The sequence below is a fragment of the Dromaius novaehollandiae genome, chromosome W, assembly GCF_036370855.1.
Source record: "Dromaius novaehollandiae isolate bDroNov1 chromosome W, bDroNov1.hap1, whole genome shotgun sequence".
In the NCBI taxonomy this organism is placed as follows: Eukaryota; Metazoa; Chordata; class Aves; order Casuariiformes; family Dromaiidae; genus Dromaius; species Dromaius novaehollandiae.
In genome coordinates, this window is record NC_088130.1 from 33,243,170 (window position 1) to 33,258,660 (window position 15,491).

General features: G+C 37.9%; 1 long non-coding RNA gene across 1 annotated transcript in view; it reads left to right on the forward strand.

The window, feature by feature from the left end:
* The window catches only part of LOC135324500 (uncharacterized), a 48,998-nt gene that overhangs the window by 20,657 nt on the left and 12,850 nt on the right, over positions 1–15,491 (forward strand). The window contains exon 2 of the long non-coding RNA XR_010385872.1: positions 10,399–10,568. This is a non-coding gene — a long non-coding RNA (uncharacterized LOC135324500). The remainder of the gene's footprint in view (positions 1–10,398; positions 10,569–15,491) is intronic.

Here is a 15,491-nt window from a genome sequence, read left to right on the forward strand (position 1 = left end):
TCTTACCTGCCCTGTGTTTATAGGCCTGTTCCTGGGCCCAAGAGCCTGTCCATAGGAGTTTCTTTCCAAAATTGAGGACTACGTTCCCTATGTTCTTCAGCTGTGTGTTACAGAAGTCGACTGGCCCTGGCAGGGGGACTGCAGGGCTCTAGCAAGTGTCCAGAGGGTCATTCAGTGAGAAGGAGGACATCGGTGGGATACAGTGCAGACCTGTATTGCAGAATATTGCTGCATTAGCGCAGTAGAGAATGGTAGTGCAGAACTTCCTGCTCACCGGTGGCCGCTCTCCTTCCAAGAAAAGGCTCTTGCTACCTTACTCTCTTTTTAGCTCCAGGGTTTTACCTGCCTTTCTGCAAAGTGCCCCAGTTTCAAGCAGGAAGTTGGAGAGTGACCTATTCCTTTTGTACATTAGGGGACTTCTCTGTGGCTAGAAATGGATGGTTTGAGCTTCCCTCGTATTCAAAGGAACCTGGAAAGCTAATTCTTACTTTTGAGGGGACAGCTTTAATTGTTATTATAATAGGGCTTTCGCTACAAATTCCTTCATCCATGATTTTACTTGAACTCTGTGTTATCTGCGTTTATTAGATATCTTTAGACTAGGCTTAGCAGGTTTTTAGATGGAATTTTGGTGCTTAGCTGTGGATTGCGATAGATGCTAGGCTGTATTTGGCTTGCGCAGAAGCCCAAGCTCTAAAATGTGCAATCTAAAAGTGAGGGCTTCTTTGATTTGGGTGACTGAAATAGTTCTTTTCATTCTGAGGGCCCAAGCTCTGCTTTTTGATGTGAGAAATGGGCAGTTTACCAGTTACCAGTCACAGCCTGAAAGCATTTAATCCATCTGAATAATGATAGAAAGCCTACAATTTAATTTTCCTTGGCATTTTATTTATAACAACTTGGCATCCTCTAAAAGAGAGCTTCATATCTCATCCATTTATGAGACAACTCTCCAGATACCTTATGACATCAGGGTCCTGAAACTGGTTTCTGGTTTCCAGAGTATGAGCCGTGCTGGCTGCTAGCTAGCTCGCAGAGCCTGCTTTTCCCGCAGCAAACCGCCTCCTTTGGAATGGGCAGCTCATGTCAGGCAACTTGTACAGAGTCAGATATAACTATACAGAAATCATCTACCTGTGCTGATCTCTGGTCCCAGTTATAAAAGGAAGTAGTAAATGTAGTCTTTCTAAAAACTATCCATGTTTTATCAGGTGTATTTTTAATCAATGTTATGTTGCGATGATCTCAGTTTTTACTAAGCGGTTGGTGTGTGGGGCGGGTGCATATCTGTAGGTATGGATAATCCCATCCTGGCTAATAAGATGGACTCAAAAACACTTTTAGACTTACTGCCGCATATATGGCTTTGAAAGTTTGAGAATAACAACCTCATTAATATTACCTTTGAATTGCAGCTAATGACAGTCACCAGTTTCTGCCAATCTGTCCTCCTGTAGATATTTTTTAGTAATTATACCTGTGTAATATCCAGTTATAAGCACAGTGAAACATGCTTCATAATTTCATTTCTAATGATCTTTTTACTGATCCTACATTTTGTTCTTTGTTTTATTATAAAGTGTTCTTTTCATAGTATGTGAATGGTTACATTTTCATGAACAGGTTTAATCAATTTTAAAAAATGCAGCATGCCTCTAATTTTATATCTTAGCAGAAAGGTCCCGTCAGATTTAATGGCACTCTTGATTGATTGCTATTGAGAGATATATTATAGTATTCTTTTGAGTTCAGCTCACTGACAAAACAGTTACAGACTTCCTCAAGTGGTGATGGAAAATATGCTATTTTATCCTTCAGTGCCCTCATCAGCTATTTTAAAGAAGGCTTGCCTGTTTAGGAAGGCTTGGTTTAGGAACACCTGTTTTCTAGGCTGTAAAAAGTTTATGGGGAAGAATATTTTAGTTAAACAAGTGTCATTCCTCAATTTATTATTGCAGTTGCCGTATGATGTGCCTTGTAAGTTAACATATTTGACCTAAATGTGAAGCAATAATCCCGTAACTTAAGTTTGCTATCAGCATATGTTGTTTTTTAGTGTTACAAATATTTGAGAGGAGAGTGACATTGTTTTCTCTATTTTCTGTGTGGTCCTTTTATTTAGATGGGCATTCATCACCTTTGTGAATCACCTGGAATTCTTTTTTGTAAAGTTCCTATGGCTACCTCCAGATTTCCAGTTTTCTGACCATAGTTTGCCAATATTTTATTATGACAGGATACTTATACTCAGGCGAAATAACTAACATTCAAACACCTCATAAATGGAGAGAGATTAAACGATTGGATCTATGAAATGAGTCCTTCACTTATTTCACTATACAGAGCATGTCTTTTTTTTCCCCCTTCTTTTGCTTCCTTGGTGTTTCATATCCTAGTCCATAAGATACTACAAGGATGTTCATGTTTCTAGCAAAATTTGATGAAGATATTTTATTTTTATGTATTCTTAGCCGAGTGGACAAGTATCATGTACAGCATTCTATCTGTAAAATTGTTTGATTCAAAAGCTGTAACTTGTTAATTTAGTTCTTCTGTAGAAGGTTATGATAAAGACTTCCCAGACTAGGACCCAGGACTGAACTGCTTAAAACTATATGCTAGCTTTAAATATATACCCTTCAGCTTAGTTTCATATTTCTATGACAAACCTAGGAAGGCTCAGAGGTAGAGTTTTTCTAAAATCCCAAATCCCTAGGACACATGGTTAATAATCTCAGCTTTCATTTTAGAAAGAAAAGTTGGCTTATAAACATTGTGGTCGCAGAGGGAAACTGGAAAACACAAAAATTAATACTTCAAGTGAATCTTCTCTTTTTATTTTATCAGACCATATATTTATACCCATAAATAGAACACATAAATACTTAAAATTTTGACTCTCAAGCTTGAAAATTATGGCCTCTATGGACAAATTGTACAACAAAACAGTTTAGCTTCATGATAACTGCAAATCACTTCTTCTTCCAGCACAGGCACAGCTTCTTTGTTTCAGAATCACTTCAGCATGTCTTATTTTCTTGGCCTATGATTTAGCGTTTATGAACAACATTTATATTACTAACCAAAGGAGTAAAATCTTTAAAAAAAAAAAAAAAAAAAAAAAAAAAAAAGTTTTTTTTTAAGGGTGTGGGGGTTTTTTTAGGTTTTTTTTCAAATGAGGGTAGATTTGTTTCCCAAAGGGCCTTTCCGTTAACCACCGATAGAGCTTGTGTTCTCCAGGTCCACCAAAGAATGTTTCAATCTATTCTAATAATTTTAAGGACTGCAAAAAATGCATCTATCTAGCATGCTTTTTCCATTAATATTTTTTGGTTTGTACCTCTGATTTCTGATTTTTTTTTCCCAATATTTTCTTGCCATGGTTTATTTATTGATTTAGAAGTTTTGATGGAAATTCCTCAATATGCTGTAAAATTACACTTGGTCAAATTCTTCTCCAAGTTACGATATTATTCCACAGTGTCTTTGCCGTCTGCTCTAGTAAAAAACTGAACACAAAGATACCTGTTTTACAGAACATCTTTCCTTTTTCTTAGGTCCTCCCTGCATCGCTTTTTTAACATATAGAATGCCAAATAATTGGGAGTTGGGATATAGTTAAGAGATGAATTTTGAACAAAAGTCTTAAAGCTGCAGTTGAGTTAGTTTCACCCTTCAGATGTTTGTGTTGTTATTTGTCTTTTCTTCTGAGTTAAAATGGACTGGCCTACCATGTGTGTTGGGGCTTGAAATAGGTCTCCCCAAAAGGTAAATCAGAAGACTTGTTCATAAAAAGGTTTCTATGTAAACTTAAAATGTTTGTATATGGTTTGCCAGTTTTTTTTCAAACAAGGACCAGATTATTCACTGGGTTACTGAAATCATTATTGCTGAAGCAGATAATAAAAATACAATCATGAATAAATCAGAGCTCACCCAGAGAGTGCATGAACTATAGAATTAAAGCAAAAAAAAAAAAAAAAAAAAAAAAAAAAAAAAAGTTTTGGTCATGTTTATCAATTGCTGTACTTCTGAGTATAGGATTCCAATATCAGCTTTTATATAAAATTATGCTTATTTTGTGTAAAACTATGATTATCTCAAGCTAAGTATTCTGAAGCCTGTCTCCTAGGTACTTTTGGTACTGATTGAGAGTAAATTGTGAATATTTTGTGGATTTGATATTCACCTTTAGAGATCATAAATTCTCTGCTTTCCCAGTAACCACAACATTATTCTGAGTTCTTCTTGCTTCCCGCAATGCAAGACATGATCAGAGTCAGAAATATTAACTATTGCCTACACTAGGAAATAGCATCTGGCGAAAATGAATGGAACAGTTCTATCAGAGGTTCCTTTTTTTAATCTCCATTCATTTGCCAAATTAATGACAAGTTAAATATCTTTTAAAAAGATGGTTCTTGAGAATCCTTTCTTTTGTACTGTGAAGTAGGTGTATGAATTAATCTACTCATTTACTGTTCTTGATGGGATGAAATTATTCTGGTAAGAGATGTTAACCTACTAATGTATTTCTTGAGAATAATTGGAAAAAATAGCTGTTAGAGAATTACTCGATTTGGACATGACTAAGCCTTTATGGTTTTGTTAACCTCTTGTTGCAACTAGTCAGAATATCCCTATTTTTTCCACATTTTTTTTCACAATAACTTTGAAAGTAAATGAAAATGTCTGAGAAACTAGAATTTGTAAATCTTTCACTAGCAAAAGGAAGCTGTGGTGCTGTGGTAGAAACTCACTTGGTCAGCATCTTCCCAGTGCTGGGATTTCCTGTCTCTTTCCATGAAAGATCAGCTATTTCTCTCTTGGATGATATGCACAGCTTCTTAGAGATGAAGCCTGTCCACACAAAACAATTATCTGACCTGCTTCTATAACTAACTTATTCTACTGTCTCTTCCCTCCCATTATCAGCATGGTGCCAGAATCACTTGCTGTCAGGTGGAGTGAGCAGTGTACCAGAAAGTTTTAAGAGCTGCTGTGTCTCTTGTTGACTTCTGGCTAGCTGTTAATGTAGTAACAGTACCTGTGATGTTTAAAATTAATGCTGGTGGGTTTTTTTTTTTCTGAAGAATGAAATTCCACTGTAGTTAAGTTTTATTTTTGGTATGATGGCTTTACCTGGGTGCATCTACACTGCAAGTTAGGGGATACTGTGGTGGATCCCGCAGTCTTGGTTGTCAGGTGGGTACCCTGCTCACCTGCTGGAAGGTGAGATCCAGATGTGCACCTTCTACCCATTACCCTGCTTTCTTTTGGCAGTAAAATAGAGTGGGCAGCCAAAGGAGGCATCTTGGTATGTTCCATCAGGACTCTCCAGCTGGCCCAGTGGGGGACCAACAGTTTACAACCACAGTATGGCAACGTTGTCATAAATCTGTGTGTGTGTACATGTACAAGTGTGTGCATGTGTGTGATCACTTGATGAAGTCTTTGTTCAGGCATATGTCTGTTAAAATAGATAGTTTCAACATGGTCTCACAAAAAAAAAAAAAAAAAAAAGATGTCTAAAAATAGGTACATTAATATTTAAGTGATTAAGAAAGTGTTCTAGCTTACAGAAATGCAGCGATTTTAGAGTATTGTTTTGTAAAACTGCATCATTGCTTTTTTCTGTTTATTTTATCATGTTCTTATTTCTACAGCGCTTCAGACAACTCACTTAAACTATATACTGCTATTTATTAAAATGGAGACTTATGTAGTGGTTTGTCTGTATTTCAAACTATCCCAGTAAAATTTGAACTGAATAAATTTTTGCTTTTAACCTATCTGGATTGGTGAAATTAAAAATGTTCACGGATATTTCCATTCAAGGGAAACCACTGTGCATGAGTATTTTGGGTTTACAAACAGTGTGGATTTACGTTATACTTTCTACAGATAGATATTTTTTCAGCATCTTATCACCTTTTCTTTCTTTTTTGCTTCTGTATTATTTTCGTTTGCTTCCTGGCTTACATTTAATTCTGAACATCTTAGGGTGGAGGCTTCTTCCTTTGCTATCATGTGGGTGTTCTCTTTTGCAACTATTGTACTGCGTATACAATATTGTTACATGATTCAACCTAGAGCTTGACTTGGAGGATTTCTTGTTACATAAGGGAGCACTTTTCTCTAATAGATAAAGCAGTTTTGAAATTATTCTAACATTTTTGGCAGTTATCAGCCTCTCAGCAGTTTCCCCGTCATTTTCTGCCTTTAGGAAGAACTTGGCACAGGTTTAGGATATTTACTCCATTAAGATTTCCACTCCAGAACTTTTGCTTTCCTGTAGGTTATTAGAGCTAGTTGCTTTGATTGCTTAAATGGCACATGTTTAGTTTCTTAGGCCAAGCTGGGATCTGCAATATACAGGACCCTAATCCCTGAAGCAGTGGGATAGCCAAGCTGGTGTTACCCGTCTTTGGGAAGTCACGATGAGTGAAAAAAGATGACAGATGTGATTGTCTGTGGGCGTCCTCTAGCTGGTACAGACAGAGAAAGCTACAGAGCCAGGAGCTCCCTGAAAGCCAGGGCCCCGCAGAAGAGCCAAATTCAAGGCTTTTATTGTCCAGGTTTTTCATCATGTACCTCGTTTTTAAGGAGAAGGGAGGGATCTGAAGTGTTTTGAGCAGAGGAGTTTGAAATGTCAGGCGATGCTGTAGATCATTCTACAGAAGGGAGCGCTCATAAGAAATTCAGTACAAATGACATAAATTCAACCTTTTTAGAATTCTATCAAATGAGCAAGATAAATCTATGTCATCTAAGCTATATTATTCTTAGTACATGCCACATGGAGATATTTCATACTTCATAGTCTAAATGACAGCATATGAATAATCCCTCACAGTGGATGAGCTCTGTGAGCCAAAACAGTTATTTGACTCATCAGCATCCAGTAGTTTCAAATGGAGACATTGGTAAAATGTCACTTGGTACCTGAAAAAAATTTAAAGCAAAACATGTCATGTTCAGAGAATCTGATTTTTACTCTGTTTTTATGATGATTCCATCAAGTCTCATTTTCTGTCTTAACCCACTTTTTAATTATTTTAATGTTCTAGAAGGTGAGCATTAGCTTTTTCTTCCCAGTTTTGATGCTTACATTGTATCTTAAGCAGCTGGCCTGAAAAAAATGAGAAAGAATGAGAAACTGTAATCTGGTGACAGTTAAATTTTGTTCTACGTTGATGTATTTTTCAGAAATCATCAAAATTAGCATTTATAGATTTGTCTATTGACATAGAAAGAAACCAATGCATTTTAGCTGTGATAATGGTAACAGTGTAAATGCTGGATTTCTTGACTTTAATAATATTCTACTGCAGGTAAAGGTTGCATTAAAGAATGAAAAATGCCTAGACAAGAGCAGTGACAGAAGATTTATGGCAGAAATTTCAATTTACCAAAGCTCTGTGCAGTTGTAGATTTGGTGGTTTTTCTCCTCATTTTCTACACAAGAGTCAGTGTTCACAAAGTCCTTATCTTGTTCGTAAAGATGGCACTGCCAATGCTTCTCCTAATCCTTTATTAGGTTTTGGAAGGCGAAGAGAGGCAGCCTTATCAGAACTGGATTTTCTGTTGGGCTAATACAGCATGTGAAATTAAGGGATGGCCTTAATTTGAAAGCAGAGAGGAGCAGTGAGCAACATTTGTGGAATACATGAAGGAGAGTGACAATTAGGTGACGATCAACACCCCTAAGTCACTTCAGTCTGGGGAAAAGATGAAGGAAGTGATCAATAAGGGCATGAAGACACAAGCCAGACATCAAACAGGGAAGAGGGAGTAAGACAGAATGAGCTCAGGATAAAGTTAAACAAAGATGGAGGGGAGGAGAAGACACTAACCTGGAGAAAAATTTTAGGTTAAAAATGAAGAGATATGAAGGAAAATATTCAAAGGAGTGAAGAGGGACATACAACTTTTGAAACAGGAAAAATAATTTAGAGCAGGAAAGAGAGAGGATGGGTGAAATTCAAAGCTTGTATACATTTACCCAGTTATTAGAAGGGAATAGAAAAAAAGATGAAAAGCAGAATTATTCTATTTAAACATATACTTCCAATATTATCTGAGAGATACTGTATTTTTTATTTTAATTTCCACTTCATTTTCTTTTTATTTTTCTTGATTTCCTTAGAAATTCAGCCCCTCACCTGCTGGTCATTTCTGCCGTCAGTGGCTGGTAAGGCTGTAGCGATGAGATGCTGCTGCTCTCTGCCCGCTTTGTTCGGGGCAGGACTTTGCTCTGCAGTGTACATCCACGCTCGTGCCGGCAGATGGCAGCCCGTATGTCGGCCAAGACCCCCCGAAAAGCTTAGGAGGAGAAACACAGTGAATAATGTTTCACGGCTATATTTTTGACAGCGAGAATTGGGGAAAGCTGACACATGCGGTCAGGTCTTGTTGCAGTGGCGTGCAGAGAAATCTGAAAGGAGTCAGGCAGAGTCCATGCTTTATTTGTAAAGAGATACGGAAACCCGAGTTGATGTGTCCTACTGCATTTGTTTGGTGATGAGCAGGTAAGGGGGAGGGAGTGGACTCTGAGCATCCAAAGCTGTGTTATAGAGATGAGCAATAAAGGCAGAGAACTGCACAGATGGTATAGTTATGGAGATATATGGGGAAAAAATAACAAATGTTAAGCATCTGTTTCCCTTTGAAGAGAGATGGGAAAAAAAAAAGTGATGAGTATTGATCAGGATAGCATGTTTATAATAAATATGTTAAAGATCTCGCATTTTGGGACAAACCCTACAGCCCTTACTCATACAGTGTCCTGTGAAAAGTCTGTCTCTTAAGAGAGAACTGTTAGTATTAAACTTCTGCACTGTTGTCATTTACCTACAGTAGCCATCGAGAGGAAGATAAGGATTAAAAATACTGCCTGGAACAGATGCAAAGTGAAAGCCGTACAGGTTTGTTGAATATTTTTAAGTTCAGTGTCATTGCAGCTTTTCCTTCTTCTTTTGGAAAGGTTGGTTAGTCTTTACTATGAACCATTCAACCTGTAGGGCCAGCTTCTTGTACCATACAGATCACTGAAGTTATAAAGCAGTTTATATCAACTGAAGGTCCAGTCCTGGCATTTGTTTAATATGAGGCTTTGGAGTGGTAAGTGGAGCAGATGGCAAGAGGGTGAGGACAGTCTTTGAGGAGCACTGTCTGGAGTACTCAAACTAGAGAACAGAGGTTTCCCTTTTCTGCTTTTATTGGAGTAAAATGTGTGGTTAGCCCTTCACTCATGCTCTGGCCTTGAATTTAGAGTTGAACTTTCTCTCTTCCAGAGCTTGTATTTGTACAGCAAGCAAAAAACTACTGATACTGGTTCAAATGTTTGAAAATTACTGTATGTATAAGCACTAAGAAAAGTGTTTTCTTCGTATCAATACAGTAAAAATACTGTTTCATGATATTGCCTAGAAAGAACACACTTTACTTTTTCCTAGTCTTCTCTCTACTTTACTTAATATCCAGGCAAAACTCCATTTCCTTAACTTTTCCTAAATGTTATGAGGCAGTTTCTGTAAACATAGATCCAGCCCTCTGCTAATAGATCTAGCATTCAGCAATGGCTCCTTCCAGGAGGTGTTTTGAAGGAAACACAACGTTTATTTCTCTTTGTGGAATTTGTTAGGCTGTGAAAGTAACCAGGCTTTAAAAAGAGGAGTTTGACGAGTACACTTGATTTAATTTTCCATTATGTATATTCTGATGGATTATACCCATTAGATGTGTGAGTATTGTATTATTTCAGTGTTTCAAGGAAAGATTAGAAAACAAGATAATTGAAGACTGGTAGACACACTACCGTGATTAACTTCAGTGGCATTGCTTGGTAGTAAATAATGATGCTTCCTATTACAGTGGAAACTGGAGAAAACCCATACAGAAATTCCACCAGTAGTATTTGTTGAAATTGTCAGCAAATTGGAGTAAAATGATAAGTATGGTAATGCAAATATGGAAAATAAAGATGCATAGCGAATAGGGTGGGAATGATATCTAAAATTAATTAATTAGATAACTAATTAGTTAATTAAAAGTATGCTTACAAAGGGTGATGAGAATTTTAAACTGTAACAATATTTTCAAGACCTTCCAGGTCCATATAAAAGGCTGGCAAACTGAGGTCGCAGAGGAGAGCTCTTGGATAGACATGCATTACCAATTACTTTGAAGCCACTGGAGACAGCACATACTGACTACAACCATTGTATACCACCAGTATCTGCAAAGGAAACATGACAATGGTGTATCATCTGTCTGCTGTAAATAACCCATTCTTTTGCATCCTCATGCTGTACAGAAGCTCAGGGTCTGAATCGTAAAAGTATATAGATAACTTTGAATATAGATCATGCCTTTCCCTGTCTACTTCTTTCACAGGAATGGTTTATGACACTCAGAGACCTGCTGCACCCATGACCAAAACATTTCCAGGTATTTCCTCTAAACGTTCATCAAGATCATGCGGATGGTTGCAGAAATCTGAAGCACTGCTGGAAAAGGGAGAGGACCAGATGCTGGGATCCACGCTCTCCCTGAGCATGTCTCAGGTAACTCTTCTGCAGTAACTGGCACTTCTTATCGGGTCCAGTGATATGCCGTTGGTATGAACCATAATTCAGTGCAGGATTAAAATCATTGCCCAGGACACCTGCGGTGTCTCAAAGCCCAGGGGAAGGTGCACCCCTACTGATGAAAACTCGATTTGCCAAACCTAGTATGGGAACATATGTTTTTACCAAGTTTTTGTATCGGCCTCCTTTCTCAGACTTAGGTACATCAAATTACCTGGCACAAACTCAGCCACCCAGTGCTTTAGGCCATTGCCGGGAGAACACGTACCTGCACAGCTCTGCACTGAGAGATCTCACTGACCTGTTAAAGTTTACCTCCAGCTACTAGTATAAGTCTCTTGCAGGAAAGCCAGAGACTGATTTACCCCACACAAAAAGGATGCATAGCATATAGGGTGGGAATGATATCTAAAATGAACTAAAATGAACTAAATAACTCCTGTGAAGACTTAATGCCACAGTCTCTGCTTTTTAGTAATGTTATTATTAGATGCCTTATTGGGATGAGAAGGGGAGGATCCTCCCTGCCACTCACACCTACAATGCTACTTGCCAGAGGGGAAGGGGAGGGGTCCTCCCTCCCAAGCTACAAAATTGTGGGAGGCTGGATCCAAAGAAACTGCACTCTTGCTTTGGGATCATGCTGAAGCTTTGAAATAATTACCAGCTGTCCTGTTCCCTCTACAACACAATAGTATTTTCTCCTCCCCTGAAGGGGGAAAAGGGTTGTGGAAACTGCAAGCTGCTGAGTATCAGTCTGCATTTCAGCCCTTGCCTTTTTTGCTTTCCTTCAAGAAGGGATACTCACGTGTCACCGAATGAGATAAGAATCCTTTCATTCACCAAAAACTCACTGTGCCTTTTCTCCAGAGCCATAAATCTTTTCAAAGAGCAGCAGTTTGTCTCCTAGCTACAGTGGAGGTGGAAAGAGCCAGAGACTTGTGGTCATCCTCTAGCTGACTCTATTCAAAGTCCCAAAGCAGCCTTCAGAGAGCGGTATTGCCACCCACTCTCTCTGGAACCGCCTATATACTACACCTCTTTATCCCTTCTTATCCCCAGTAGAAGAAACTAGGAGGCCTCTTTGGAAAGTGGGGACATGGGTGAGGTGAGGAAAATCTGGAGAGGGCAGTAGGGTTTATAAAGAGAGAGAAAGGATGGAAAGAGGGATTGTGTTTTGGGAAAGTCAGATGAATGGAAATTTCCAGGGAGTCAAGGCAAAAGCGTTTTGTGTGGGCAGGCTTTGCTAGGGTAAGTGTACATAGATCAAAGAAGGTGATAGGGGAACAGTTTATCCAGATGGAAGAATTAGGGAATAGGAAACCTTACAGAAGGGAAAGAAGGCCCCACATCAGTAGCAGTGGAGCTTGTGAGAAAGTTTCATGGTCTGGGGAAAAAGGAAACGATCGGCACAGAACAGGAGACTGGATCATCCCAAGAGTTTGGTGGAGGGAGAGTGAGACTGTTGTGGTCAAACCTCTTGTAAACACATTGGTCCCACATATGTCTTCAGCTAGCCTAAGAAAAGTTAGAAGTCCTTCATAGGGGCCTTTCCTGTACTAGATCACATTCTCTACCACCAGTTGATGAAATTATAAGGTTGTCTGAAAAGTCTTCACTGCTGATCATGTGGAAATGTATAATATGTATAAATGCATGGAAATAGGGTGAAATCTCTCATTTTTCCAAGGAATCTTGGATGAGAGCTATGAAAGAAGCAAATCTGAATGTTCTTCCTGGATCTAGCAATTGGGGAAAGGACTTATTTGCCAAGATAAGGGAGGAAAAGGGAGGAAATATGGTGGAGACTTCAATGTTGTAATCAAAAAGAGGATTAATTTGACCAAACACCTTTTCTGAAGTAAAGGGAACAACTAAGAATATAAAAGCAATGAACAGAAATAAGAAGGAAGTGGATAATAATTGATATAAAGCAGAACTGTGAAAAAGTCACAAAGGGAAAGAAAAACCTCAGGGGAAAAGTGACAAGAATTAAGGACTGGGAGAATGGTTCTTTTTTATTAAATGTACTAGGAAACTAAAACACTAACAACAGAATATGCACACTGTAGCTGGAGAATGCAAGTCTAGAAACAAACAACTCATTGCTTCTTTTGCTAGAGTGTTCCAGAGGTTAATGATCCTTGCTTCTAAAAAGGGTCTAATTCTTTTTTCTGATATGAATGTATCTGGTTCTGATATCTAGCCGTTAGTTCTTGTTGAGAAGATACCACTAAGCATCAGAGATTTTCTGTCCTTGAAGATGCAATTTATTACCAAGTCATCTCTCAGTCTTCTCTTTCATAAGCTTAATATATTAAAGTTTTAAAGATTTTCATGAAAGGGTGTTTTCCCAGCCCACAAATCATTTTTGTAACTCTTTTTACACCCTTTCCATTTTTTTCAACATTCTTTTAAAAGCATGGACACCAGAATCGATAGTTTTCCAGTATTTGTCTCATCAAGGTGAAATACAGATGTAAAAACTGCTCTGTTTTTATAGCTGGAGAATGCTTTAGTCAACTTTGCTAGAGCACAGTACTGAGAGTTGAGTTGCTTTTCCACTGTGATCTATAAATCTTTTCAGAATTGCTGCTTCCTTGGATTTGGTCTTTCAGCAATAGATATCACCTATCTTCCTTGTCCACAAGGGTGGAATTCACTTTGCTTAACATTGTCAAGCTAATGACTTCGGTCTAATCTCATTAAGGTCCAACGTAGGCTGTAATTTAAGCTGCTGTTGTAGACACCCTGTAGAGTTGCACAAGAGAAAGACAGAGAGAGCGCTCTGGAGAGAGATTCATCTCAACCATCTGAAAGATCTATTTTATGATGGAATGATGAAAAAAAATCTTGATACAGCCCTCTTATGTATAGGACACTAACCAACTAAATAGAATACCAACATAATAATCAGCAGAGCTGTTTAAATATGTAATTTTCTTGTTCAGTTATTGGAAATTCTTAGACACAATTATTCATATTTTGAAATTTCTCAGTATAGTCTCACAGGAGAATGCAGTGATCATTAAGACTACAGAGAGAATAAGGCTCTATTACTAACAGAGCTTTGGACTTTTAGACTTTTTTCTTTCAATCACGCACTGAAAATGAGGCAAGCTGTTCTGACTAGTATGGAGACATGCATCTGCAAGCCACTACATTTCTCTATCAGAGGGAGCAGTTATCATGGATTATGAGGATGACTGTAAAATATTATAAGGAAAACTTTTGCTCAGATTTCATCTAAAGCACAAGCTATTACGAGTGTTGTAGGTGGATTCATGAGATCATCTATGGAACTCAAAAGAAGTACTTCCAATTAAGAAGTAGTCTTCAAGGCTCTAAAAGCTTGAGGAAAATAAATAGTTTAAAATAAGGAATCTATAAAAGTGTGTCTAAAATTGACTGAATGGGTGAGATTCTCATCAAGCTGAAGGCAGTGTTTCTCGATCCTTTACTTCCAAATTAGAATTTGGGCAGCTTTAATTTCTGTCAGATGTTCTCACTTTCTCAGTGGCTGTATAAAAAGGAATGAACAGCCAAAAGACATTAATGACTAAGAACTTCAATTAGGGGGAAGAAAAAAGTGGCAGAATATATGTATCTTTATAAATGTGATATAAATCTGAGGCATTCTCTTTACAGATGTGTTTTTCAAGACACAATTATAAGCAACACGTGAACTTTCTTTAGCTACTCATAGGATTTCAATTAGTGACTTCTTGTATATTGTTTTGGACTTTGATCATAATCAAAATAGATGTATTCTTATATTGATCTCAGTTATTTCTGAATATTCATTCCTGAGGCCTTTAAAAGCCTTCTTTCCCTAATACCCAGCACTTCTACAAACAAACTAGTTTGTGTAAATATAAATATTTTGTAATCCTTATTTTTATGCATGGCAATTTATATTTTAATTTCCTTTGTTAGGAAAATATTGACCTTTCCATATAATCAGGTTTTGTGTTGGATAGTACAAACATCCTATTTGTCAGCCTTTAAGAAAGCATATAACATTTTAATAATCAGGAAAGAAAGGTTCACCATTTATTCTGCAAAACTACATATTAATACCTGAAAAACAAGTCTTGGCTGTTTTATTACAGTCTATTTCACATTATGCATTGTATGGTATTTCAATTTTCCCAGTTTAATTAAGGAGAGTAATGAGATTCTAATGCCCACTTAATTACTTGACTCCAGTTACCAATATAATTAATCAACTGCTTGTAATGCCCCCCTCCTCTACATATACCCAGTTATAAAAGTCTCACTTGGCAAAGCAACTTGGAGAAGGGAATTACCTCATCATCAGTTTTGTTTATAACTGGAGTGAAAAAGCAAAGCAAACCCTTTGCTGATCTTGAAGAAGGGCATTCTTGAGGGGGTGGGGAGGAGTAATTGGACCTAGATACTGAACCTTAAAAGAATGTATGCAGCTTATTCTTGATACTTATTACCTTTTAGAAAGCCTGTAGTAATACCCAACTCTGCCATTATGCCTGCAGGCTTCATAACTCTCTTTTAAATTACACAGACTGAAATAATACTAAAGGTTGTCAGCTTGGGTCCATTTGAAACAGAAACCAAAAAGGTTGTGTTTCATCTGTGCATAACTTTTACTAGAGCAATAAAAATAACATGTTGCTATTTGTGTGACAGCATGCTTTTTACCCCAGGAGTGGTGCCATCGCTGCCCTGCCTGCATGCCTGCTCCTGCTGTGGCCAACGTGCCCCTATTGCTGAGACACCTCTGGCCAGATCTTGAATCCCTTTCCTTCAGGGGCCACATCAACCAGTAGTTTGAATCAAAAAGTTTCTGGCTACATCTGGCTTCTGGTTCAGTCCCTTCCAGAGTATTTGTGCGACTGGCTCCCAGTGGCCCAGCCTTTG